The sequence below is a fragment of the Bos indicus genome, chromosome 2, assembly GCF_029378745.1.
Source record: "Bos indicus isolate NIAB-ARS_2022 breed Sahiwal x Tharparkar chromosome 2, NIAB-ARS_B.indTharparkar_mat_pri_1.0, whole genome shotgun sequence".
Taxonomy (NCBI): Eukaryota; Metazoa; Chordata; class Mammalia; order Artiodactyla; family Bovidae; genus Bos; species Bos indicus.
In genome coordinates, this window is record NC_091761.1 from 85,807,047 (window position 1) to 85,834,286 (window position 27,240).

General features: G+C 40.8%; 1 long non-coding RNA gene across 1 annotated transcript in view; it reads right to left on the minus strand.

Moving 5' to 3' along the window:
- Positions 1–7,711: 7,711 nt before the first annotated feature.
- LOC139176774 (uncharacterized) overlaps positions 7,712–27,240 on the minus strand; it is a 36,413-nt gene continuing 16,884 nt past the window's right edge. The window contains exons 4-5 of the long non-coding RNA XR_011561226.1: positions 11,743–13,169; positions 7,712–10,949 (exon numbers count right to left, since the gene is read on the minus strand). This is a non-coding gene — a long non-coding RNA (uncharacterized lncRNA). The remainder of the gene's footprint in view (positions 10,950–11,742; positions 13,170–27,240) is intronic.

The window sequence follows — 27,240 nt, forward strand, 5'->3', positions numbered from 1 at the left end:
CTTCTCCAATGCATGAAAGGGAAAAGGGAAAGTGAAGTCGCTCAGTCGTGTCCAACTCTTAGCGACCCCATGGACTGCAGCCTACCGGGCTCCTCTGCCCACGGGATTTTCCAGGCAAGAGTACTGGAGTGGGGTGCCATGGCCTTCTCCGACAGATTCTGTGTCTTGTCTTAAATTACAATTAGTGGTCATAGTGCTTCAAAGAGAGGACAGGAGGCAAATGAAGAATGTAGTAATGAAGCCATTATATTAGTTCATTAACTAGCCTCACAATCTGTGAGATACATATAATTATTTCTCTCTTGAAGACCAGGTTGTTCAAAATAGTGTACCCAGAGCTCAGGAAATCCAAGATAAACTCAGCTCTTCTTCCTGGAACATCATTTTCACTTGGTGATCAGGGAGTTAAATTATTTACTTGGTAAGTAACTTGAAGCAGTGTTTTCATATTTCTATAAATAAATGGGTATGTTATAGCTTGGATTATAGCACTTGCATATCTCTTTTAAATAAACCTAAGGCTTTAAACATTTTGTATCGCAGTGGACAGCAGTCTCACACTGTCTCCCTCCAGTCTCTCTACCAAACCTTCATACTCACAAGCCCTAAGAGTAGGTCCTTACCCACCTATGCTCTTGGAGTGCTTAAGAAAAGTTTAATACATACTGCTTTTCAAAGTTTGGTAGGCTTCCAATGCTGCTGAAATGGAACAAAGATAGAAGAATCTTTAGCAGATACAGTGGGTTCATTTACCACAGGTTTATAGTTGAGTATTGATTTGTGTGTCTGTTCTTTGTTCTTCACTTGCCCATTGCACTGGTCAGCAATTTTGTAAATATTGGTCACTAGTTTTCAGAAGAATCAAAAGAAATTTTAATGCAAAGGAATCTTTACTAGCAACCCTCAACAAGGAAAGAATTCTAAATCCATATCTTCTTGATATTTGGCTAATGGAATCATAATTTTTGCATATAAAGATCAACATATTACATCTAAAAACAGGGGAGAAGGGAACTAACATTTTTGAGCTTCTCCTATGTGCCAGGTGCTGTATGTTCCATTTCCTCCTCCTTCAACAACCCAGACACACTTAATCCTAACCCCTTTATATGATTTCTGCACTGTAAGCTCTTACTACTTGGTCTAACACTTTAAACATCAATGATTTGTTTGTCTGTCACATTACTGTGAACTCCTTGAGGGCAGACCCATTTCAAATTCATCTTTTTATCCCATGCACACACTCAGTACCTGTCCCATAATATACCCCATCAAATTTTTATTAACTGAACTAAAATTATCTCTCCCAATGTATATGATATTGTTAAGAAGTTAATGCTTTCATACTCCAAAAGCTCTTTCTCTAAATCACCTTGAACAGTTTCATCCTCCTCTAAAGAAATACAGAGCCTAGCAGTTATATCAGTTTTTTGCTGTTTTCAGATCCTAGAACATTTCCAAATCTCCCTCCTGCCCTCCCCAACAAGAACAAGAAATACATATATATATGTATATGATTAGCCTATAAAATAATAAGCCGTACATGCTTTTTAATTATCTTTGCAAAGCACTCTTTTCAATAATATGTTAAATAATCTGTGAAATATATCTTTAAAAAATCACTAAGGGCAAATGTCCCCCATTTCCATGACTTTAACAAATGACAACAAATAGAACCAAATAGTGCAGCTGCTATGGAAAACAGTATGGAGGTTCTGCTATGGAAAACAGTATGAAATGTTAAAAATAGAATTACCATATGATCCAGGAATTCCACCCCTGGGTATGTTTCCAAAGAAAACAAAAACACTATTTGGAAAAGATACATGCATCTCCATGTTCATTCCAGTGTTATTTATAATAGCCAAAATATGGAGGCAACCTAAGTGTCCACCAATAGATGAATGGATAAAGAAATTGTGAGATATATATACACACACACACACACACACACACACATATATACATACAATGGATACTACTCAACCATAAAGATTTCATTTTTTTTATGATTGAGTAGTATTCATTGTGGAGAAGGCAGTGGCACCCCACTCCAGTGCTCTTGCCTGGAAAATCCCATGGATGGAGGAGCCTGGTGGGCTACAGTCCATGGGGTCGCTGAGAGTCGGACACGACTGACCGACTTTACTTTCACTTTTCACTCTTATGCATTGGAGAAGGAAATGGCAACCCACTCCAGTGTTCTTGCCTGGAGAATCCCAGGGACGGGGGAGCCTGGTGGGCTGCCGTCTATGGGGTCGCACAGAGTCGGACACGACTGAATCGACTTAGAAGCAGCAGCAGCAGCAGCAGTATCCATTGTATGTATATGTATATTCACAGTTGCACCATAGGAAATTTTGCAGAGCCAGATATGAGACAGAGGAGAGTGGAAAAAGAGCATACTGCCCCAGAAGATAGATGCAAACTTACTAGAGAGAAGTATGGTATCTGCATTTCTACATAGAACACAGCAGGTGTTGGCATGGTACAGCCTGAAGAGGAACCAATGACCCTTGGCACATTGAAGGTTTTACAGATTTGGGAGCACTAAAGACTGTGCTGTGCTGTGCTTAGTCGCTCAGTCATGTTTGACTCTCTGCGACCCCATGGACTGCAGCCCGCCAGGCTCCTCTATCCATGGGGATTCTCCAAGCAAGAATACTAGAGTGGGTTGCCATGCCCTCCTCCAGGGGATCTTCCCAACCCAGGGATCGAGCCCAAGTCTCCCACATTGCAGGTGGATTCTTTACCATCTGTGCCACCGGGGAAGTCTAAGAATACTGGAGTGGGTAGCCTATCACTTCTCCAGGGGATCTTCCCGACCCAGGAATCTGACCAGGTTCTTCTGCATTGCAGGCAGATTCTTTACCAGCTGAGCTACCAGGGAAGCCCTGAGGACTGTGCTATAGACAAGATATTTTCACTCTGAGCTTTAGCAATACATTGCAAAGCCATGGGGCTGGGAGCAGGTTGTAGGAGCTCAGTAGACTCAGTGGATACCCACCAAAGCCCTGAGAGAAAGTAGAAGCACTTAGTGTATGTTGATTTATTCCTGAACACATGTGAGACACCCTTGTGACTTCCCAGAGTCACTTGGGGTCTGAAAGGGAAGTAGGAGGCACTTAGCTAGGAATACAATTTACTTGAGTTTAAAAGCTAAGGTAATCTGAAGCTGTTGGGGCTGAGGAAGTGGGGCTCCATAACCCTACCTGCCATATTCTAAGTATTTGTTTACTTGGATAAAAGCTTTCATATGACAATAAGAGCTATTGTAGACCTTCACTAAGGCTCCAGAAGACTTGCCAGTGAACTATTGGTGGATTTAGCGTTCTTTCCTGGAGAATCCCAGGGACAGGGAGCCTGGTGGGCTGCTGTCTATGGGGTCGCACAGAGTTGGACACGACTGAAGCGACTTAGCAGCAGCAGCAGCAGCAGCTTAGTTTTCACCATGGGCCATACACTGGCAATTACACTGCAGAGATATAATAAATGTAAAACATGCAAGTACATTTTTAGATTCTTGTGCTGTGTTCTTGATTTCCTTGTTAATGATGCATCCAACTGACAAAGCGCCAGACACTAAATCTTAATTCTTTCCTGTTTCTACAAAAACTGAGGGTGCCTTCCTATGGGTTCTATCATCACTGGTTGATGGCTATGCATTCTGCAAACCGGATGGGAAAATCCATCTGTATCTTTGTGTTTCTGAATGTCATTAACTAATTTTCAAGTGTTCAGTGAAACCACAGATATATGAGGTCAAGTACTTTTCCCCTTGAGTTTTTGAAAATATGCACATTATAAGAAATATATTGCATGTGTTTCTTATTCACTTACTGCTAAATATTCCAAATCTTGCACTGCAGGAGTTAGACTCGGCCCAAAAAGCTTATTGAACCATTTTTGAAGCTGTTCTACAAAAACAGGAAGTCACAATACACCAAATGTCAAGTAAATTTGAACTTGAGAGGAGTTGGGTTAGGTTCAAAACATTTGAATTCATAAATTTGAGCAGGTTCTAAATCAGGGCATTGATGAGTCCCCTGGTTTCTAATTATTCTTCCTCGTCTATGCTTGTGTGTGCGAGCATGTGTGTTTGTTTATACAGTGCCTACTTTGTATGCACTCTAAAGTGCAGTGATGAGGAGAGATTTCTCTGTTTTGATTACATTAGATTTAGGGAGGCAGGACAAACAATCCTGAGGCTTCAGACTTGCAAATTCAGAATGCATATTTAATTGTCTATGAGCAGAAGATGAGATGGTTGGGTGGCATCACCAATTCAATGGACATGAGTTTGAGCAAGCTCCGGGAGTTGGTGATGGACAGGGAGGCCTGCAATGCTGCATTTCATGGGGTCGCAAAGAGTCGGACATGTGCGACTGAACTGGACGGGGTGGCTCAGTGGTAAAGAATCTGCCTGCAATGCAGGAGCCACAGGGAGAAGCAGATTCGATCCCTGAGTCAGAAAGATCCCCTGAAGAAAGGCATGGCTACCCACGCCAGTTTTCTTGCCTGGAAAATCCCATGGATAGGAGAGCCTGGCTGGCTACAGTCCATGGGGTTGCACTGAGTTGGACACAACTGGAGAGACTTAGCACACACAGACTTATTTATTCATTTATTTAGAATGTGGGCTCTTGGCTCCCCCACCAGGAATGTAACCCACATCCCTTGCATCGGAAGGTGAAGTCTTATCCACTGGATTGCCAGGGAAGCCTCTACACAGTCTTAAAAATAGAAATATATTCACTGGGATGATAAATGTTAAATTGAGGACAATGAAGCACCTCTGGTCACCTAATCTATGAGAAAGGAGGCAAGAATATACAAAGGAAAAAAAAACAGCCTCTTCAATAAGTGGTGCTGGGAAAACTGGACAGCTACACATAAAAGAGTTAAATTAGAACACTCCCAAATACTATACACAAAAATAATCTCAAGATGGATTAAAGACCTAAATGTAAGGCTGGATATTGTAAAACTCTTAGAAGAAAACATAGGCAGAATGCTCTCTGACATAAATCACAGCAAGATCTTTTTTGATCCACCTCCTAGAATAATGAAAATAAAAACAAAAATAAACAAATGGGGCCTAATTAAACTTAAAAGCTTTTGCACAGCAAAGGAAACCATAAACAAAATTGAAAAGGCAACCCACAGAATTGGAGAAAATAGTTGCAAATGAAGCAACCAACAGGGATTAATCTCCAAAATATACAAATAGCTCATGCAGCTCAATATCAAAGAAACAATCCAATCAGAAAATGGGCAGAAAATCTAAATAGATATTTATCCAAAGAAAACATACAGATGGCCAAAAAGCACATGAAAATATGCTCAATGTCACTAATTATAAAGAAATGTAAATCAAAACTCTGAAGAGATATCACCTCACACTTGGTCAGAATGACCACCATCAAAAAATCTACAAATAATAAGTGTTGGAGAGGGTGTGGAGAAAAGGGAACTTCCTACACTGTTGGTGGGAATGTAAATTGGTACAACCACTATGGAGAACGGTATGGAGTTCCTTAAAAAACCACCACAATATTTTCAAGTTATTATCCTCCAATTAAAATAAATCAATTAATTAAAAAAAGTAGGTGAATTCTCTGGTGGTCTAGTGCTTAGAACTCTGTGTTTTCACTGCCAAGAGTCTGGGTTCAATCCCTGGTCAGGGAACTAAGATTCCACAAGCCACATAGTGTGTGTCCAAAAAGCAAAACCCAAAATCCTAAAAATAGAGCTACAGTATAATCCTGCAGCCCTACTCCTGAGCATACATTCAGAAAAAAATGGAATTGGAAATGATACATGCACCTGGATGTTCCCTTGCAGCATCATTTACACTAGCCGGAACATGGAAGCAACCTAAATGTTTATTGACAGAGTAATGGATAAAGAAGATGTGGTACGTATACTTAGCCATTTGAAAAAAAGAGAGAAAGAATGCTCTCTGCAGCAACATGGATGGACCTGGAGATTATCATACTGAGTGAAGCCAGACAGAGAAAGACAGATACTTTATGATATTGCTTATATATGGAATCTTAAAAAAATGATACAAATGAACGTATTTATAAGACAGAAATAGAGTCACAGATGTAGAAGGCCAACTTACGGTCACCAGGGGAAAGCAGGAGCAGTGAGGCAGGAATAAGTTGGGAGACTGGGGTTGACATATACGCACTACTATATATAAAATAGATAACTAATAATGACCTGCCATATAGCACAGGGAGCTCTTCTCAATACTCTGAAATGACCTATATGGGAAAAGAATCCAAAAAAGAATGGATACATGTACATTTATAACTGATTCACTTTGCTGTACAGCAGAAACTAACACAGCAATGTAGAAATTGCAGGCAGACTCTTTACCATCTAAGCTACCAGGGAAGCCCGATGTAAATCAACTATTCTCCAAAAAAAACCACTTTTTTAAAAAATGGAGGGGATTTCCCTAGTGGTCTAGTGGTTAAGCCTCCATCCTTCCACTGAAGGGGGCACAATTTGATTCCTGGTCAGGGAACTAATAGTGAAGGACAGGGAAACCTGGCGTGCCCCATTCAGTCCATGAAGTCGAAAAGAATCAGACATGACTCAGCAACTGAACAGCAACAGGGAACTAAGATCCCACATGCCAGGCATACCGCATCAGAAAAAGAAAAAAAATTGAGGACATTGATTGCCTTCGGGAAAGGAGGGAGAAAGATGGGATTATGGAGGATACAAGGTCTTGAATTTTATCCCTAAATTTTTACTTCTTTAGCTGAGTGGTGGTACACAGATCGTTACTTATTATTCTTCAATCGTTTTTATTCTGTATGTTTAAATGGCTCTTTAATTATAAAACAAAACAAAAAAATCCATCAACAAGAGAGCCTTGACAGTTAATTCTATGCCAGGCACAGTGTAAAGCAGTGAGACATACTATCCAGGATAATAGAATGTCCACTGACAGTCATTCAATAAGCACTCAGTTCATTCATAAAATGAATCACTGTAAGATAAGACACAGCCTAGCCCTAATTGTAAGAACTAGAATAACGGGCGTGAACCAAACAGAGAAAAGCCCATGATTCTCAGCAGTCACTGAGAGAGTGGTTGAGGAAAAGGGACAGGTGTGGGGATGGAGATGAGAGCCTGAGGTGCCTTTGAGACCTCCACGCTGAGAAATGTGTAGAGATTCACATACAGGAGGAGATAGAGTTGGGTAGACCAGAGAGATTCAGATTTGAGAATTGTCAGCACGCAGTTGATAATAAAAGCCATGGGAGCAAATAAGACAATAAAGGAAACAGGAAAAGGATAAAAAGAAAGGAGGCTCTGAGGAAAAGTAACAGTTTAAGGATGGAGAACAAACTGGAGAAAAGAGGTTCCAATTCCTTGAAAAATAATACTAAAATGACTGTTGCTGCTGCTGCTGTTAGGTCGCTTCAGTCGTGTCCGACTCTGTACGACTCCACAGACGGCAGCCCACCAGGCTCCCCTGTTCTTGGGATTCTCCAGGCAAGAACACTGAAGTGGGTTGCCATTTCCTTCTCCAATGCATGAAAGTGAAAAATGAAAGTGAAGTCGCTCAGTTGTGTCCAACTCTTAGCAACCTCATGGACTGCAGCCTACCAGGCTCCTCCATCCATGGGATTCTCCAGGCAAGAGTACTGGAGTGGGGTGCCATTGCCTTCTTCAAGGTGACAGTTATCCTAAATGCTGCCAAAGGATATAAACTATGTTAACTTTTACTGTAGTGAATATTAAACAAACACTAAAATAGAACAGCAATATGAACTCTCACTTATCCATTACCTGGGTTCAAAAATTATCAAATTCATGGATAATTTTATTTCTTCCATACCCCAATCTGCTGCATCATACCTTATTATTCTGAATCATTCTCAGAAATCCCTTCATTTCATCCACAAACATTTCTGTATAGCTCACTAAAGATAATGACTCTTTTTTTCTGGACACAACCACAGTGCTATACAGTTCAGTTCAGCCGCTCAGTCGTGTCCGACTCTTTGCAACCCCATGAATCGCAGCACGCCAGGCCTCCCTGTCCATCACCAACTCCTAGATTTCACTAAAACATATGTCCATCAAGTCGGTGATGCCATCCGGCCATCTTATCCTTTGTCGTCCCCTTCTCCTCCTGCCCCCAATCTCTCCCAGCATCAGAGTCTTTTCCAATGAGTCAACTCTTCGAATCAGGTGGCCAAAGTACTGGAGTTTCAGCTTTAGCATCATTCCTTCCAAAGAACACTCAGGGCTGATCTCCTTCAGAATGGACTGGTTGGATCTCCTTGCAGTCCAAGGGACTCTCAAGAGTCTTCTCCAACACCACAGTTCAAAAGCATCAATTCTTCAGCACTCAGCTTTCTTCACAGTCCAACTCTCACATCCATACATGACTACTGGAAAAACCATAGCCTTGACTAGATGGACCTTTGTTGGCAAAATAATGTCTCTGCTTTTGTATATGCTATCTAGGTTGGTCCTAACTTTCCTTCCAAGGAGTAAGCGTCTTTTAATTTCATGGCTGCAATCACCATATGCAGTGATTTTGGAGCCCAGATCATATGTTAAAAAAAATCAACAGTAATCCTTTAATATATCATCAAATATTTAGTAGTTGTTAAAATTGCCAATCATTTCATAAGGGTCATAAATTTCAGTTTTTTTGATTAAGATTTTACATGTTACTATTAGGTGATAACATCTTTCAAAACTGATCTATCCATCATCTCTCTTTTTTCTTGCAGTTTATAAGTCTGCAATGTAAAAGCCCAATAAAAATAGATCTAGACAATAAAGAGGTCACCCAAGAATTCCCTGCAGCTCCATTTTGGTGGAAAATGCTTGGGTGGGATGTCCAAGCTCATTTTTTTAACTGAAATTGAAACTTAAGTTTGTTCAAACTGTGGTTGCACAGAGAACCATGTTGCATTAAGTTACAAACTTTACCTTCCTTTCACTATCATGAAAAATCCAGAAGTTCTGTGGCATAACTTCCACAACTAGTTATTTCTTCAGAATATTAAGGACCAATCATCAACTACTTCTTTAAGGAACAGAAGAGATTGACTTTAGAATTATTCCTTTTATACTGACAAATTTCCTGAGGATTTGTGTTCCCTAAATGAACCAGCTGCAAGTCAATTTGACTTTAGATGGTTGTCCTCAGTAAAAACTATTAAACTAACAATAAACTCAAAGTCATTTTGAAATGCTTCCTAAACTGGACAGAAATCCAGCCCCACAAAGTAGTCCTTAAAACACATTTGATATTCTTGGGTTTTAAGACAATAATGAAAATTTACTTTAATCATTTTTTTAGTTTTATTTTTTAAAGATGCTTAAACATATGCTTATTTCAGCAACTTTCTATGGGTCCTTGGAAGTGCTTTACTACACAATTACCATGGGTTCCCACACTGCTTCTGAATTCTGGTTTTTCGTACATGGAGTCAGTATCTTTAAAATTCTTATTGTTTAATATTGAATTTCTACGTAATGCACATTTTTGGTAATAACTTACGAAATTTTTCTTCCTATGGTTCTCAGGGATTTCAATGTCACAGCACACTGAAGCCAGTTTGTCTTCTCATCTATGGCGGCGATTCTCCCAGGAGCAATGGGGTGGTTCCTAGTGCAACTGTTGTTTAGTCACTCAGTCATGTCTGACTCTTTGCAACCTTGTGAACTGCAGCACTCCAGGCTTCCCTGTCCTTCACCATCTACCCAAGGTTGCTCAAACTCATGTCCATTGAGTTGGTGATGCCATCCAGCCAACCCATCCTCTGTTGTCCCCTTCTCCTCCTGCCCTCAGTCTTTCCCAGTATCAGGGTCTTTTCTAATGAGTCGGCTCATCACATCAGGTGGCTAAAGTATTGGAGGCCAAAAGGAATGGTGGCATAGAGAAATCAGCCAGTCAATAGTGCTTTAAATTAAGAGGTAAGAGGAAAAATGTATGGGATAGCAGAGAGCTAGCAATGGTGAGATCTGGAGGTATTAACCAAGCCACCGCTGCTGCTGCTGCTGCTGCTGCTGCTGCGTCATTTCAGTCATGCCTGACTCTGTGTGACCCCATAGACGGCAGCCTACCAGGCTCCTGTGTCCATGGGATTCTCCAGGCAAGAATACTGGAGTGGGTTGCCATTTCCTTCTCCAGTGCATGCATGCAAAATTTCTTCAGTTGTGTCCGACTCTGTGCAACCCCATGGACAGCAGCCCATCAGGCCCCTCTGTCCACGGGATTCTCCAGGCAAGAATACTGGAGTAGGTTGCCATTTCCTTCTCCAACTAAGCCACTGAGACATTCAAAGTGGGACTATCAACTAGAAATGGGTTGTATGACAAAGAGCAGAAAGAGGCAAAGGCAAATTTAGAAAGTGTATCAGGTAATATGGTTTTGGCTGCATGTAACAGACACAAGACACATTCCAGAGCAAGTGGTAACATTCTATTATTCTATTAGATGATTCCAGAGTTGATAGATGCAGTGATCTGATGACATCAAGTCACTTTTATGAGCTTCTATCTACTTTCCCCTCATGGTTGCAAGATGACTGTCACAACTCCAGGCATCACATTCTCACACATTAATGTTCAAAGACAGGAAGAAAGTGAGGGGGGTGAGCTCTATTCCTGCTTCTCTCTCTCTTATTAAAGAAAAAAACAATATTTTCTAGATACTCAACACATTTCCTTTTATATCTCATATATCCAGATTCTCATTGCAAGGGAAGCTGATATTAAAATTCAGCATTTAGTCCCTTTGGTGGCAAAAAGGCTCTGTCAACAAGGAGAAGACCAGCTAAACAAAAACGGGGATCAGGTGAGAAGAAGTTGCTGAGAGCGGGTAGCAGGCCTCCATCTGACAGGATGTGCTGCTACCAATACTTGCTCTTCACTTCCGAGTCTTCTGTGGTCCTCATACTCTGGATTGTTCAAGAGAGCAACAAATTGTATTATTCTAAATTATCGTGTAATTGCTTTGAAATGATATTTACATTCTCACAAACTCTAAATTACCTAGAAGTAGGACTATTTTTATGAGAGATTTGCATGGTATGTATAATTTTTTAAAATGCAAATCCAAGTTGAAGAGATACAGAGATTTGCATATATGCAGAAACATATTATGTTTTTAGATTTTAAGATGAATATTGAAAGGACATCAGTTTATCACAAATAAATTTATAGGCTTAAAATCCATTTTTTAAATCTCAGAGAATTTTTTAAGGAATGGTGACAGAATTCAAAAATTGGTCTAGAAAAATTATTGAAAATATCAAATGTTAGGTAATTTTTTAAACACTTTTAAATCTTAGATTGATGCTACCAGAAACCATTACCTTTTGGGATGATGAACCTTTTCTACAGTTCAGAAATTCCTTATTTTACTAAAGCTTTTCCTTCTCATAAAGTAAAATTAAACTCAATATTGTTTTTGTTTAATGGAAAAAATATAGTATCGTCCCATTTTTAGAAAATTATTTGAGTAGTCAATTATACTGCAGTAAAACTTTTTAAAAATAAACTGCTTGATCTGTCCATTCATTGAACGAGCATGTCAGTACCCACTATATGCCAGACACTGTTCTAATGTGAGCTTAAGAAGTGAACAGAACGCACAGAAATCCCTGCCCCATGTCTCCACCCAGCCAGCTGCCCAGCAGTTCTACATCTACTTCTGTGCACCAGTGGATGTGTTGCAACAGGAGGACTTACTTTGATTTGTTCTTTTCTCTGTTGTATTTCTCTGAATCGCTTCATTTTTTAAATAAGAACTGTCATTTATGTTCTCTAGGAAGCACATGTCATAACAAAGATAAAGATGCCAAAGATTTGTTGCAGGTAATACTTGTGAAAAGGGCAAAAGGAGCAGGAATAGGCAGGGAAAACCTTCAGACCACAGTGTTGGTCTGGCACCCATGAAAGAAGAGTGGCGGGAGGAAGGGAAATTGGGAGAAAGAGCTTCAGGTTGCAGTGCAGCTCTGAGAAGTTTCACGTCATCTGACAATGCAGTCCAGCACACAGATGGCTCATAGAGCAATCGACCAGCAAAGGCCAGGTCAAGTCCCTCTGCTGTGATCAGTCATTGGCTGGGAGCTGCCTGGGAAAAGGGTGGTTTCCAACATTGTAGCAGATCCTCGGGTGTTGCAACTAGAGAGGGTCAGCTCACTGCACTCCTCACAGATGAAAGGTGATCTCCTTCTTCAAGTGAGGTCCAAGCAGAGCCTCCATGGCTGCCACATTCACTATTATTCTATTTTAAAAAGTCATTTCTTAAAAAAAATTTTTTTTGTAGCCAGCACATAAAGACTAAAGAACAGAAAATAGGTCTCCTTTATTTTCTGCTAAATCAAAGAGCTGTAAAAGAAAATGCCAACTTGATTATGTAACATCTTATAATTTCTGTAACTCCAAAAGAATAATGAACAGAATTCATAGCAAGCAACCAAGCTAGGAAAAATATTTGAGATAAATATGACAGGCAAATTAATAGGCTTTACCTGGAGAGAATGAATAAAAATTGATTTTTAAAAAAGCAAAGACATTTGAACCCCAATAAAGACAACAGGTTAAAGATATAATTAGACGATTTGCCAAAAAAAGGTATAAAACAAATAGAATTGGAATATTTTCAACTAGCATTTAAAACAAGTAATTTAAAATAATATTTTTTTAACCTAAGAAATTAACAAAGGCTTAAAAATTATATTACTCAATACTTGTAAGAGTATAGTGAAATAAGGTATACATTTCTAGATATGGTATAACTTGGTGATTATTTTGAACCTTTTACTTTCCCTTCAAAGAATATATGCTGAGGAAATAATTTGAAATAGAAAAAAAGTTTTAGACACAAAAATGTTATTCCAGTCAGGATTCTTAATTATGAGAAACTCAACTCAAGCAGCTTAAGCCAAAAAGAGGAAATTACATGTTCATATAAACAAACCATCAAACCATGAAAAGTAGAGTTTAGAGCAGGCCTGGGGGTAGACTTGATGCAGGAACTCCACAGCAAGTCATGCACGGGCTCTCTTTCTCTCTCTCTCTCTCTTTCACACACACACACACACACACACACACACACGCGCGCGCCCCATACCCCCCAGCGTCTGATGTGTGTTGGCCTCATTCTCGCAGCCCTAGGAGAAAAACAAAACAAACACAATGTTATGTTCATTATTAGGTATTGAAAGATTGTTTTTCTCAACAGTAATCAGAGTGTTTAAAAGGAGTTCAGGTACAGTATGATGGAGAACAACACAGCCCTAGATTTGAGGTCACCTCCTTATAGCTTGTGATTCAAAGGGAGTGAGACTCTGCTCTACTCAGCCCAGGTCACAAGTCTATCACTGAGTCAGTTCCTGGCCAGCCTTTCCCTGTTGGAGCTCTCTCAGGAACCCCCTCCGGCCAGCCTGATTTCAGATCCTAACTGTCTCTCACCTGGACTGTATGTTTGCTCCAATAGCTCTCACACTTTCCATAACAACCCCTACCACACCCCCACATACCACATCCACCCCAATTAATCCACCCTGCACACTGTAACCAGGGTTAGCTTCTTTTCTTAAAACACGAATCTGGCTGGGTCATTCTTTTGCATCAACTTTTCACTGTTTCCCACTGCTCTTGGGACGAAGTCTGTATTCTTTGCTCAGCCCGTAAGTCTACAGAGTTTCATTCAACAATCTTCCCTCTCACTGCTCTCCTTGACATACACAGTCCAGGACTACACTCTGCCCTGTCCCCAGAGGAGTCTCTGTTCTTGTACACACTGTTTCACACACCACTGCTTACAACCAGTTCTAGACTGTGACCAGCCCTGAGCAAGTCCAGCCAAGGCTGCCTTGTCTCTGTTCCACACCAGGGGGCCTTGGCTTTAGGCCTTGGGGCTTCTCTAACCTCATGAAGTAGGACATCCATGAGAACCTACTATTAACTTAATTGAACAAGGAGGCCACTAAGATGGCATTAAAGCCAAGGTGGCCTACTAAGCAAACCAAAATCTAAGCTTGTAAAAGCCCAAGGTCACAAAATCCAAAACCAATCACGAGCAGCCAACCAGGCTTTAAGCTATAGCCAATTAAGTAATTTCCTTTTTTTTCTTCATCTCCTCTGTAAAGCATCTCTCTACAGTTCCAGCTCCAGCTCCACTCCCAGCAGAGTGCTCCTAACTACCTCTGGTTTGGTACTGCCAGATTCTAATCAATTCTTCCACAGATAAACTCCTAAAAAGTTTTAAATGCCTCAGTTTATCTTTTAATACTGCTCAGTCCTCAGGCAGGCAGCAGCCAAAGGCCCAGAACAATTGAATCCTATGAGGCCATACTTAACCAGGAGAAATTAGAACCAGTAATAAATGCTTTCCCTGTTCATTTCCCCAGAGGACAATTTTAAGACATCTTTAAAGCGCCTCAGAAGGCCACACAGGATGGAGCACAGTCATCCACACCGGTGCCAGACTCAGTGGCCACATACCTGTGGTGGCTGCTGCTTCTCTGTTTCCCTTCCCCTGGGATCACATACCTAAATAATCTACCTGAACTCAAACCTTTCCCTCAGGATCTGGTTTGGGAGAACTCAGGCTAGGACACTAAGCTATATCCAAGCCAACAACTTTCTGAAAAGTCATAATCTGACCAAATCAGGAGAAAAGATCCAAAGCCTGAGAAAAGAAGAAAGACAATTAAATGAGGAAACAACTTTCTTATTCCAATATCTAATTCTAACTCAAATAGAACTGTGCTGTGTGTGCTTAGTCACTCAGTTGTGTCCAACTCTTTGCAACCCCACGGACTGCAGCCCACCAGGCTATTCTGTTCATAGGGATTCTGCAGGAAAGAATACTGGAGTGGGATGCCATGCCCTCCTCCAGGGGATCTTCCCAACTCAAGGATTGAACTGGGAACCAAATAAGCCCAACCTCAGAGCAGTCTGGCATTCAGTGCAATAGTCCAGCAACCAAACTAATGTAAATATTAATAAAATCATCAATATCATCCCTCTCAGAAAGCATCAAGTATAGGGAGGTGTATTTTTAATACATGTATTTTTAAAACCGCCTTCTCTCTCACCTCTACCACTTTCAGTGTCCTCTACATGGGAAAGAACTGCCCATCAAGTCCATATTCTGTCTTCTTGCCTTCAACCATCAATTACAAAACTCCTTATAGAAAGTCAAGGTCCTCATAGTTTTAGATTTTCTTCTCTTTTCTTTCCACCCTTTTATCTTCTCTAATTTTTTTCTCCTCTGAGTAATTTTGGCCTTTTCTATGAAAATACCCCAACCCATCTCTTCTATGTTCTGTTTTCTACTATTGTCCCCATTCTGCATCACAGAGCCCAGAAACCAGCCTAGCAAAGACAGAATCCTCCTCAACTCTCAGAGAAAGGTAGAGGTGGGAGTTGCTAGACTCAGAATTCTTTTTAGTGGGTAAAAAAGGCTGTGAACACTCCACTTAAAGACATTTATTCCTAGTCACACAATACTTATCTAAACACAAAGGCAAATGATCTCAAGGTTTCTCATTCATCTATAAGGAAAAGAAGAAAAGATGTAAACAACATTTAAAGACTGACATTAACCCAAGAATTTTCATAGTACATGTGCTATCTACCTCTACTTTTGAAGTATGTATTATACAATATTTTTTATATTTGTTTAATCCTTAACAAATCCTGTGACTGAGAAATTGTCTGGTGGTTTAGATATTCCCAGAATTTCTGGATGTAGTGACTATCTTCTGCAGCAATATTCTAAGTGTATTCAGTGGGAGTGAGGGGAAATTATAGAGGATGACCTGGATCACAGTGCTATGAACACTGGAAATCAGATTAAATCACATGTTGTTTGGTGATCCTGGACTCAGGGTCACGGAGCTCATAGCATCGAGGAGATATGATTGTTGAACACTTTCAATTCATCTGCAGAGCTTAACCTGCCATGCAGATGAACTGGGTGTGTTCCCAGATTAGGGTGTAAAACCATGCAGGAGAGAAATTGCCAGAGTCTGTATCCATATCTCTGCCTTTCCCAAGGTTCTTTCTTTGGATAGGTTAATATCCTTGTGTGGGGTAGGGGTGGTCAGGCTTGGGCGTCATTTCCACAAAGTGCCTCAAGTAAAGGAGGTATCTTGTTGAACCAAAAGATACAGTAATGAGGTTGAAGAAAGACAGCATCATTTGCCTTTATGCTTGAACCCCAATCCAGTCCACACTGCCTGAGTACAATGAAAGGATAATTTAATAAACCCTATAATTATTTAGGGCAGCATAATTATATTGTATTATGCGTTGTATGTGTTAAAGTAATTGTCTCAATGTAAACATTCAAAATACCACAGTTCTTCCAAGTCATTTTGCATTTCTTCATTTATTTTAATAAGTGGGAATAACATAGGCCTCATAGGCCTCTGAAATTCTGAGCAATCCTGGGTCAAGTAGCTCTTGTCTGAACATTATACCTCTGGAGATAGACTTTGCAGCTCTCTACACCATTAACTTGGAGAAGGCAATGGCAAGCCACTCCAGTACTCTTGCCTAGAAAATCCCATGGATGGAGGAGCCTGGTAGGCTGCAGTCCATGGGGTCACTACGAGTCGGATACGACTGAGCGACTTCACTTTCACTTTTCACTTTCACACAATGGAGAAGGAAATGGCAACCCACTCCAGTGTTCTTGCCCGAAGAATCCCAGGGACGGGGGAGCCTGATGGGCTGCTGTCTATGGGGTCGCACAGAGTCGGACACGACTGAAGCGACTTAGCAGCAGCAGCAGCATGCCATTAACTAGTTAACAAGTTGTTAACTATGTTAACAACTAAGTCATGTTAACTACTTAACAAATGAGAGAAAATCAAACAACTGCTGCCTGACTGTTTACTGTGTGTAAGGCACTGGACACAAGTGAAAAAATAGGACGTAGTTCTTAACCTCAAGTTTATATGCCAGAGAGGCAGAAGGACACCAATCATGGAATCACGTCATTAACCTAAAATTATACTCTTGTGGGAGTTCTCTGGTGGCATAATGGTTAGGATTCCAGGCTCTCATTGCCATGGCCTGGGTTCAATCCCTGGTGGGGGAACTGAGATCCTGCAAGCCATATAGCACAACCAAAAAAAAATTACACTTATGATAAGTTGCAGTAGGGGAATTTGACCTTCTTTGTGGGAATCAGAAAAGTATTTGTGAGGAAAGGACAGAGGTTAAACAGATTTCTGAGAAGGAACAGAAATAAAGTGGGGGGAAAGTGGCAGGGGCAGGGAAGAGAGTCCCAAGCAGGGGGAAGAGGGTGTTCAAAGGACATGTGGTGAGAGGGAACAGCACAGATTTGAGGCTTTGAAAGATGGCCTGAGCCTCCAAGACACAGAGAGCCAGAGATAATGGGGCCCAGATGAGGCTAGTTGAAGGCGATCACTTTGAATCTCCAGGCTTTTTTTTTTTTTTCTTCTTTTCAGGGAAATCATCTCACTGCTACTCACACACGCCACATTCATGCCCCCACCCCACTGCATATCCAAAATCCAGTCATCTTCAGAGCTCAACTTGAGCCTGAGCTCTCTAGAATAAACCAAACCAATCTGCCACACTGACTGCCCTTAAAGCATAGCTTTCTTATTGTGCTTCAGATTTGAACCCCACTCCAGTACTCTTGCCTGGAAAATCCCACGGGCGGAGGAGCCTGGTGGGCCGCAGTCCATGGGGTCGCTAATAGTCAGACATGACTGAGCGACTTCACTTTCACTTTTCACTTTCATGCATTGGAGAAGGAAATGGAAACCAGTTCCATTTGAATTGGAAACCCACTCCAGTACTCTTGCCTGGAGAATCCCAGGGAAGGGGGAGCCTGGTGGGCCGCCATCTATGGGGTCGCACAGAGTCGGACACGACTGAAGCGACTTAGCAGCAGCAGCAGCAGCAAAACTGAGAGGGAGCAAACCCATAACTGCATAAAGTGTTGTCCAAAGAAATAGCATTCAAGCAATAATATTAAAACAAGTTTAGAGAAGTAGACAAAAAGAGGGAAACATGCCCACCCAGAAATTTTTTAAAATTTTCCCAGATTGGGGGAATTTTCACTTATTCAGAGCAACAGCTTTGAGTTATTAGGGGACTTTTCACATATAAATATTGCAGTGCATGCCAGGGGATGTGGTGTAAAGATGAATTATGAAGAAGCTAAAGTAGAGCGAATCCACAGAGCCAAAATTTGGCTCTTTTAGAAGACTTTTTTAAAAAATCGACAAAACTTGGGAAGCTGGTAAAGAAATCAAATGAGAAAGCATAAATAGACAGTATCAGGAGTAACAAGGGAACATTATTATAAATACGAAGATTTTTGAAAATAAGAGACTATTGACAACACCTTGTTGGCAATAAACTGAAAACAGATTAGGGGAACAACTGACTAGAAAAATGTATCTCATCAAAATTAATTCAATAAGAAAATAAGTATATTAGGGAATATATAACTGGAATTAGGCAGAGATGGTAGACTTAATCTCAAATAATTCAGGGCTGTGTATGTGTGCTAAGTCACTTCAGTCGTGTCTGACTCTTTGCGACCCCAAAGACGTAGCCTGCCTGACTCCTCTGTCCTTGGGATTCTCCAGGCAACAATACTGGAGTGGGTTGCCATGCTCTCCTCCAGAGGATCTTCCCTACCCGATGATCAAACCCGCACCTTCTGCATCTCCTGCACGGCAGGCAGATTCTTTACCGCTAAACCACCAGGGAAGCCCCAATTCAGTGCCAGTTGATAGCAAATGACAGAAAAGGCATTCAGGAATACCCCTAGCAGCAAAGTCTTCCCTGGTGGCCCAGCTGGTAAAGAATCTGCCTGCAATGTGGGAGACCTAGGTTCGATCCCTGGGTTGGGAAGATCCCCTGGAGAAGGGGAAAGCTACCCACTCCAGTATTCTGGTCTGGAGAATTCCATGGACTGTATAGTCCTTAGGGTTGCAAACAGTTGGACATGACTGAGCAACTTTCACTTTTCTTTCCTAACAGCAAAATGGGTCTTTCCCCCTCTGATTCTACCAATTGCTCATCTGTAATATATAAACAGAATGTTTTAACAACTGAGATTATCAGACTGAGGGAGAATTTCTTCTTACACTAATATCTTGGCTTGCAAGTTTTCCTGAAATTGCCACCAGTAACACTACCGTTAAGGGCCTCTATTTTAAGCAGATGTATGCATTGTAACCACCTAAAGTATTATGCCATCAGTTCTGAGCCTTTTTAATCTGAGGACATGTTTGAATACCATTGGCACACTTGAAAGGCCTTCAGACGATACTAAACTCTAGTTAGCAAGAACTACAATTTACTTGTACTACAGTGGAACAGTGTCACTGTGACTGTCAAAGCAGCAATTCTGTTTGTCACCTTCAGCACTCCACTACTATTTGAGAAGACCATTTTACTACCTGACCAGGCTCTACTGCGCATTGTTAAGGCAATGACTTTATATCTCACATCCAAGCAAATTCTCTGCCATTGTACATCATGTCACACAGCCCCCTCAGCCTATTCCAGCTGACAGACCTCATATAACAAACTACATATCTACTGAATCCCAGGAAGAGTTAACTGGTATGTGTTCATCAAAATTTAACAACACTCCCCACCCTCTTGTGACAGGTTCACTGTACACCTTGTACACTAGCTGAGAGCTGCCAAGAGCTAATAGCAATCCAACATACACAGGTGATTCATTTTCCAAAGTGCAGAATATCTGTTTTTTTTAGAGTAAGGGTTTTATGGAAATTTCTCCCAGCAACTTTGCAGAGAGGTCCCTCTACCTCATCTCCCTCTGTGGAGCCCGGAGCCATGGGGAGACAAAACAAAGGTCCAGCCAACACAACCTTTACTGGGGTTAAATAGATGATTGTAGACAGAATTTTTTTCATTTTAATACATATTAGGAATAAATGTAAATACCAACTCAAACCTGGGTTTTCACAGATACTATTGTTTCAAATAATTTGAGTTGCCTAGCAAATTATATATTTAATAATATATTTACATTTACCTAGTCAGTTTATTTAAATATGAATGTTAAATTGATGATAGTATGTATAATGTGAGGATATGGTAAAAATCATGAAGGTGGCATATGAGTGATTGAAGTTTAGGAAAATGCTTTATCTAATTCACTCATTAAGGCCCAATATCACACAGCAGAAAGTAAGGACCAAAGAGAAGGTAATGTATTTTAAGTACATGCTGTCATTTCCATTGACAGACGAATGGGTAAAGAAGATGTGGCATATACGTGTGTGTGTGTGTGTGTGTGTGTGTATACAATGGAATACTACTCAGCCATAAAAAGAATGAAATAATGCCATTTGAAGTAACATGGATAGATCTAGAAATTATCATACTAAGTGAAGTAAGTCAAACAGAGAAAGAGAAATAATGTATGATACCACTTATATGTGGAATCTAAAAAAATTATACAAATATAACTTATTTGCAAAACAGAAATAGACTCACTGACAAAGAAAACAAACTTATGGTTACCAAAAGGGAAGGGAAAAATTAGGAATTTGGGATTAAAAGAGGCACATTAATAAATATAAAATAGGTAAAAATAAGAACCTACTGTATAGCACAGGGAACTGTATTCATTATCTTATAATAACCTATATGGAAAAGAATATATAATAACTGAATTACTTTGCTGTACACTTGAAACATTATAAATCAACTACACTTCAATTTTTTAAAAAATGCTTTCTCATAATGATCTCAGGTGATTCCCCCCTAAACTGTAAGCTAAGAGACAAAAGTGTTGTTATAACCATTGTAAAACTCGAGTAAGTGAGACTCAGAGAGGATAAACAACATATGTGATGTCATCAGACAGCTGCACGGATCTCCCACTTCTCAGAAGACATTGTTAAAGAGAAAAACCACAGCTTTTCTCTGTGTAGGATTATTACGTGTAAATGACATCCAAAATCAGTTCTCTCTTAAATTCCTAGCCCTAAGCAAATTAGCCTCTATTTTCCCAGAAAAGATTTGAAATGGGGTGCTACCACAGCACAAACCTGGAGTGTCATTGTTTTTCAGTCAATGTTCTTTCTGGGCTTTCCTTTTGTTCCTCCTAGTGGTACAAGCAAGTAGGGATCAAATTCTGAGATGATAGAATTCTGAGGCAGCGCTTCCACAGAGCAGGCACGAGTAAGAGAAGCATATTATCTGGGCCCCAACAAGTAAACTGGCGCTTCCAGGGCATCCCAGATATAAACTGAAGGGATTAGGTTTCTTCCCTGAAAGATAAATGTGGACTTGGAGAACTGTAAGGGAGAATAATTCAGGTATTCTTAAATGTAAGTGGGATTTGAATTTCTCACATAAAATGAAGAAAATAGTCCTCCCTGAAATCAGATCTGTTCTGTGTCTTATTCAGAAATACATTAACTCTAGAGCCAGGGGCATGGCAGTAGAAGAAACAGAACTGTGGTTTCTAGACATAGTTTTCCAGCTCTTTTTTTGACCTTGAGCTTGTCACTTCCTTTCTGTGGTTGGCCAAATGTACTTTCAGAATTTTTGCAGTTTCAGCACTGTGTGATTCTAAACATACTGTTTATAAGAAGAAAAGGAAAGGAAAATTCAGACTTTACTGATCTCAAAAGTGGAGCACAGGGACTCAGCCTCTAGAATAATCTCGATTTGGGCCTGAATAATGACAAGAATGAAAATGGGCAATGGCACCCCACTCCAGTACTCTTGCCTGGAAGATCCCATGGACGGAGGAGCCTGGTAGGCTGCAGTCCATGGAGTCGCTAAGAGTCGGACACGACTGAGCGACTTCACTTTCACTTTTCACTTTCATGCATTGGAGAAAGAAATGGCAACCCACTCCAGTGTTCTTGTCTGGAGAATCCCAGGGGTGGGGGAGCCTGGTGGGCTGCCGTCTATGGGGTCGCACAGAGTCGGACACGACTGAAGCGACTTAGCAGCAGCAGCAGCAGCAGGAGCAGTTTCAGAGACCGTCCACCCCAGTGACTGACACTGAAAGTGGCAAAGATCATCCTTAGGACCAGCAGTCCAGAAGGACCCAGGGGCTTCCCAGGTGGTGCAGCTTGTAAAGAATCTCCCTGCCAAAGCAGGAGATGTAAGAGATGCAGGTTCAATCCCTGTGTCAGGAACATCCCCTGAAGTAGTGAATGGCAATCCAGTCCAGTATTCTTGCCTGGAAAATTCCATAGACAGAGGAGCCTGGCAGGCTACAGTCCATGGGATCACAAAGCGTTAGACACAACTGAGCATGAATAAGGATAAGGAGGACCAGGAGTCCAAAAGGACCCAGAGTAGGCAGGTCTCCATTAGAACTAAAGCTCCTAGAACTTGAAGATAGAAGTTGAGTTACTCCATCAGAACTGTAACAGTGAAATTCAGGAAATGTAGGACTTACCCCAGGACTGGAAGAGTGATGAAGGCAGGCTCAATTAGCACATTCCATTGACATTATGAAGGGCTTCCCTGATAACTCGGTAAAGAATCCGCCTGCAATGCAGGAGACCTGGGTTCAATCCCTGGATTGGGAAGATCCCCTGGAGAAGGGAAAGGCTACCCACTCCAGTATTCTGGCCTGGAGAATTCCATGGACTCTATAATCCAACATATGATGTTGCCTTATTCACTCATTTCTGCATCATTTTCGGTCATGTTTTCCAGAAGCTGACCCTGAGATGAGGATGTATGTGCAAGTGATTTATTAAGGTAAGGCTCCAAGGAGAAAGTACAAGAGTGGAGAAGCGGGTTAAGGAAGAGGAAAAAGCCAGGCCATGCTGATGAAGTCCTAGCCTCAGCCTGGTCGTGAAACTCTGATCATCACAGAATCTGTCCTGCCTCAAGGCAAAGGAGCTGAGCTTTCTACTCCTGCATTAGTCATTGACTTTTGGCTGCCCTGAAGGCATGAAAACTCCCATTACATTTCAACTATGAGAAGCATCAAGCTGCTTGCATAGCCCTGTGGTAGCACTCTAAAGGAGTCTGCAGGTGCAAGCTATTAAGAGCGAAGCCCCCCCAAAGCTGTAGATGGGACATTCTACTAGTAAATGTTGCTGGGGGCACCAATTATGTCCTCAGTATTCATAGAGGGCTGACTTTTCTCCCCATTTGGATAATAAATTTATATGAAAAGAAGCATAGGTTTTGGAGACCTGGATTTTAATTCTAGGCTCTGTCAATTATGAAGTTTGTGACCTTAGAGTGTTTAACTGCTCTGAGTCTCAGTCTTTGCACCTGCAAAGTTTAATTGACTGATATCAAATAAACATGGCAAAGTTTAATCAGATGAATATATTTTCAAGTTTAAAATCTTTGAAATAAGAATATGTCTTATAATCACCGCTGGTCAGATAGTAATCACGACAGAATTGTCCCTGCCTGTGCCTGGTCTTGGCTGTTCACATCATTGTCACCTTAATTGAGTTATACGCACGGTTGATAGTTCATAAGTTTTCATCACCATTTAAGATATCTGCAATATGATTACATTACAATTCAACTTTAATATGAAAAGTTTCTTTAGAAACACACAGAAAATAGAAACAATAGTAGAATGCAAATTTGGTATTAAAGATACAAATATTCCTCTTAGGAGTAATGACCACATTTACCTATTTTCAGCAAAGGAATAAACCAGCCATGGTCTTTACAGAACCTAAGAAAGGAAGACACCCACAAGTAGATGAATCTATATTATGTTCTATTACAGAGACATGTACAGAAGGATTGCCTATTGTGACAGAGACATTGCCCAATCCTTCCGAATAGCTGAAAGAAATTTCAAAACAAGAGGTTAGTGTGACTGACTCATAACGGTACAGCACTTCACGTGTCACATTTTAGTTGACAGGTTTTTTCTTTCTTCCTGATACTTTATGTATATATTATACATACACAATGGTGAACAGGCATCTAACAATGCCTTAGATTTGATGAAATTCCCCCGAATTCCACAATCACGTTTGGCTGTTCTCTGGAGCTGACAGTGCAGAATGTGAAAAAATAATGCTACCAGGAAAGAAGAGCCTGTATGGAAACATCAAACCTCATGCCTGGGTCCTGGGTGGCAGCAAAAAGTGAACATGGGACTGACTCATAACTGATGGGAAGGAAGCCTTTAAAGTATAAGAGACAGTAGCTAGAGATGACACATGGCAAACAAAGCTGTAACTTCCAGAGCTGCTCCCTCTGCCCTATCCTCACTAGGATTTCCTTTCCTCCCGTGTGATGTGCAGAGACTTAATAGTCCCCAAGCTGCCCAAGCAGAAGGCTCCCCGAAGCCCCTTGCTGGGCCAGGTGTAGCCCCTCTAGTTGCTGCATGGGGTGAGGCGGGGAGCAGTGGGGGGGTGCAGGGGGGCAGGGGGAAGGTTCTCATAGGAAGAAAGCGGAAGAGCACTCGGGGGCAGAGAGAGGCTAAGGATAGAAAGCAGTTTTCAATTAGTACAGAAATAACACTTAGAAAGTCATTTTGGCCATGTTGGTGTTTGCCAGTTGACTATCAGTCTTGTTATGACCCTTTCTTCTTATATCTCTTCTTCTCTATAAAATGTGGAGAGATTGCACAATATGGAAGGCATGAGCCAGGCTATAGTTTGCCATGGGCTTAAATCCCTGTTGGATGACCTTAAGCAAGCCATTAACTTCTCATACTCTCTACTTTTTCATTTATATAATACAGAAAACACTTGATCCTATATGTTTGGATAGATGCTTACACATAGGGCCCAGCACATAGCAAGTTCTTCACAGAGAGAAGCTGCTAGAATAGTATCTGTTTCTTTTGCACACACACCCTCTTACACACAAAACACCAGTACAATCATCCCTTGGTATCTGTAGGGAATTGCTTCCAGAACCCTCACAGATAGTAAAATCCTACAATGCTCAGGTATCTTATAAAAATGGCATAGTATTTGCATATAACCTATCCACACCTCCTTTATACTTTAAATTAGATGACTTATATTAACAATATCTACATTATATATGTCTGGTTTTAGAAAAGGCAGAGGAACCAGAGATCAAATTGCCAACATCCGCTGGATCATCGAAAAAGCAAGAGAGTTCCAGAAAAACATCTATTTCTGCTTTATTGACTATGCCAAAGCCTTTGACTGTGTGGATCACAATAAACTGTGGAAAATTCTGAAAGAGATGGGAGTACCAGACCACCTGACCTGCCTCTTGAGAAACCTGTATGCAGGTAAGGGGGCAACAGTTAGAACTGGACATGGAACAACAGACTGGTTCCAAATAGGAAAAGGAGTACATCAAGGCTGTATATTGTCACCCTGCTTATTTAACTTCTATACAGAGTACATCATGAGAAATGCTGGGCTGGAAGAAGCACAAGCTGGAATCAAGATTGCTGGGAGAAATATCAATAACCTCAGATATGCAGATGACACCACCCTTATGGCAGAAAGTGAAGAGAAACTAAAGAGCCTCTTGATGAAAGTGAAAGAGGAGAGTGAAAAAGTTGGCTTAAAGCTCAACATTCAGAAAATGAGGATCATGGCATCCAGTCCCATCACTTCATGGGAAATAGATGGGGAAACAGTGGAAACAGTGTCAGACTTTATTTTTGGGGGCTCCAAGATCACTGCAGATGGTGGTTGCAGCCATGAAATTAAAAGATGCTTACTCCTTGGAAGGAAAGTTAGGACCAACCTAGATAGCATATTCAAAAGCAGAGACATTACTTTGCCAACAAAGATCTGTCTAGTCAAAGCTATGGTCTTTCCTGTGGTCATGTATGGATGTGAGAGTTGGACTGTGAAGAAAGCTGAGTGCTGAAGAATTGATGCTTTTGAACTGTGGTGTGTTGTTTTTTTTTTGAACTGTGGTGTTGGAGAAGACTCTTGAGAGTCCCTTGGACTGCGAGGAGATCCAACCAATCCATTCTAAAGGAGATCAGCCCTGGGTGTTCTTTGGAAGGAATGATGCTAAAGCTGAAACTCCAGTACTTTGGCCACCTCATGCAAAGAGTTGACTCATTGGAAAAGACTCTGATGCTGGGAGGGATTGGGGGCAGGAGGAGAAGGGGATGACAGAGGATGAGATGGCTGGATGGCATCACCGACTCAATGGACGTGAGTCTGAGTGAACTCCGGGAGTTGGTGATGGACAGGGAGGCCTGGCGTGCTGCGATTCATGGGGTCACAAAGAGTCGGACACGACTGAGCAACTGAACTAATAATATCTATATTAGATATTATTAATATAATATAGTCCAATTCCCTACAGATACCAAGGGATGGTTGTACCTTTAAACGCTACATAAATAGTTGTTATATCATATTGTTTAAGGAATATGACAAGAAAAAAGTCTGTACCTGTTCAATACAGAAAATCATAGTAGGCCTAACCTCATAGAATAAGCCAGCAACAATGTAACATAGTCTATCCCCAATTGATTGAATCCATGGATGCCAGGCCCTGGATTTAGAGGGCAATTGTAACTTATCCAGTCATTAGTGGATGACTCACATTAGCTAGGCCATGTTGAAGATGTGGACTTTAGGCTTTGACTGCTGATAACCATTAAAATACAACCACAATGAGAACATCTGGTTTCAATAGAAATTCTAGTCCCTTTGTTTCTTTGAACCAGTTTAGAGTTTCTTTTTTTGCCCTCCAAAACAATTGAAAGCTTTGTACTAAAGTTACCATTTCTGAGTAGATTGAAAACGTTCTTTATTGAAAAAACAAGTAGACTCTAGGAAAGATTGGGAGAGAGCTTTGGCAAGTTGCATTTCCGTTAAGGGCATATTACATAGTCAACTCACCATGGTAAAGCAATTGAGACATTTCTCACTGACCTTTCTGGCCCCAATTATCTTATGCTCAACAAAGCTTTCATGGAAAATATCATCACAACTTGTAGCTAATGAATTAGCTGAACACTGTCTGTGTCTTTAAAATATACCCCCTCATCCTATATTAATGCTCATTTAGTACTATTTTCACTATTATTTATATATTACAGTGAACATGCTTGCAGTTATGGCTTGGTGCCTTTGTCTAATTATTTCCTTAGGCCTTCTTAGAAATAGGAAACATGTTACATAGGTTTTTTTAACCGAACATGTATTGCCCCCCTAGAAAGTTTTTACTAATTTATAATTTAAGCAATAGTGTATGAAAATATCTTTCCTCATATCCTCAATAACATTTAAATCTTGA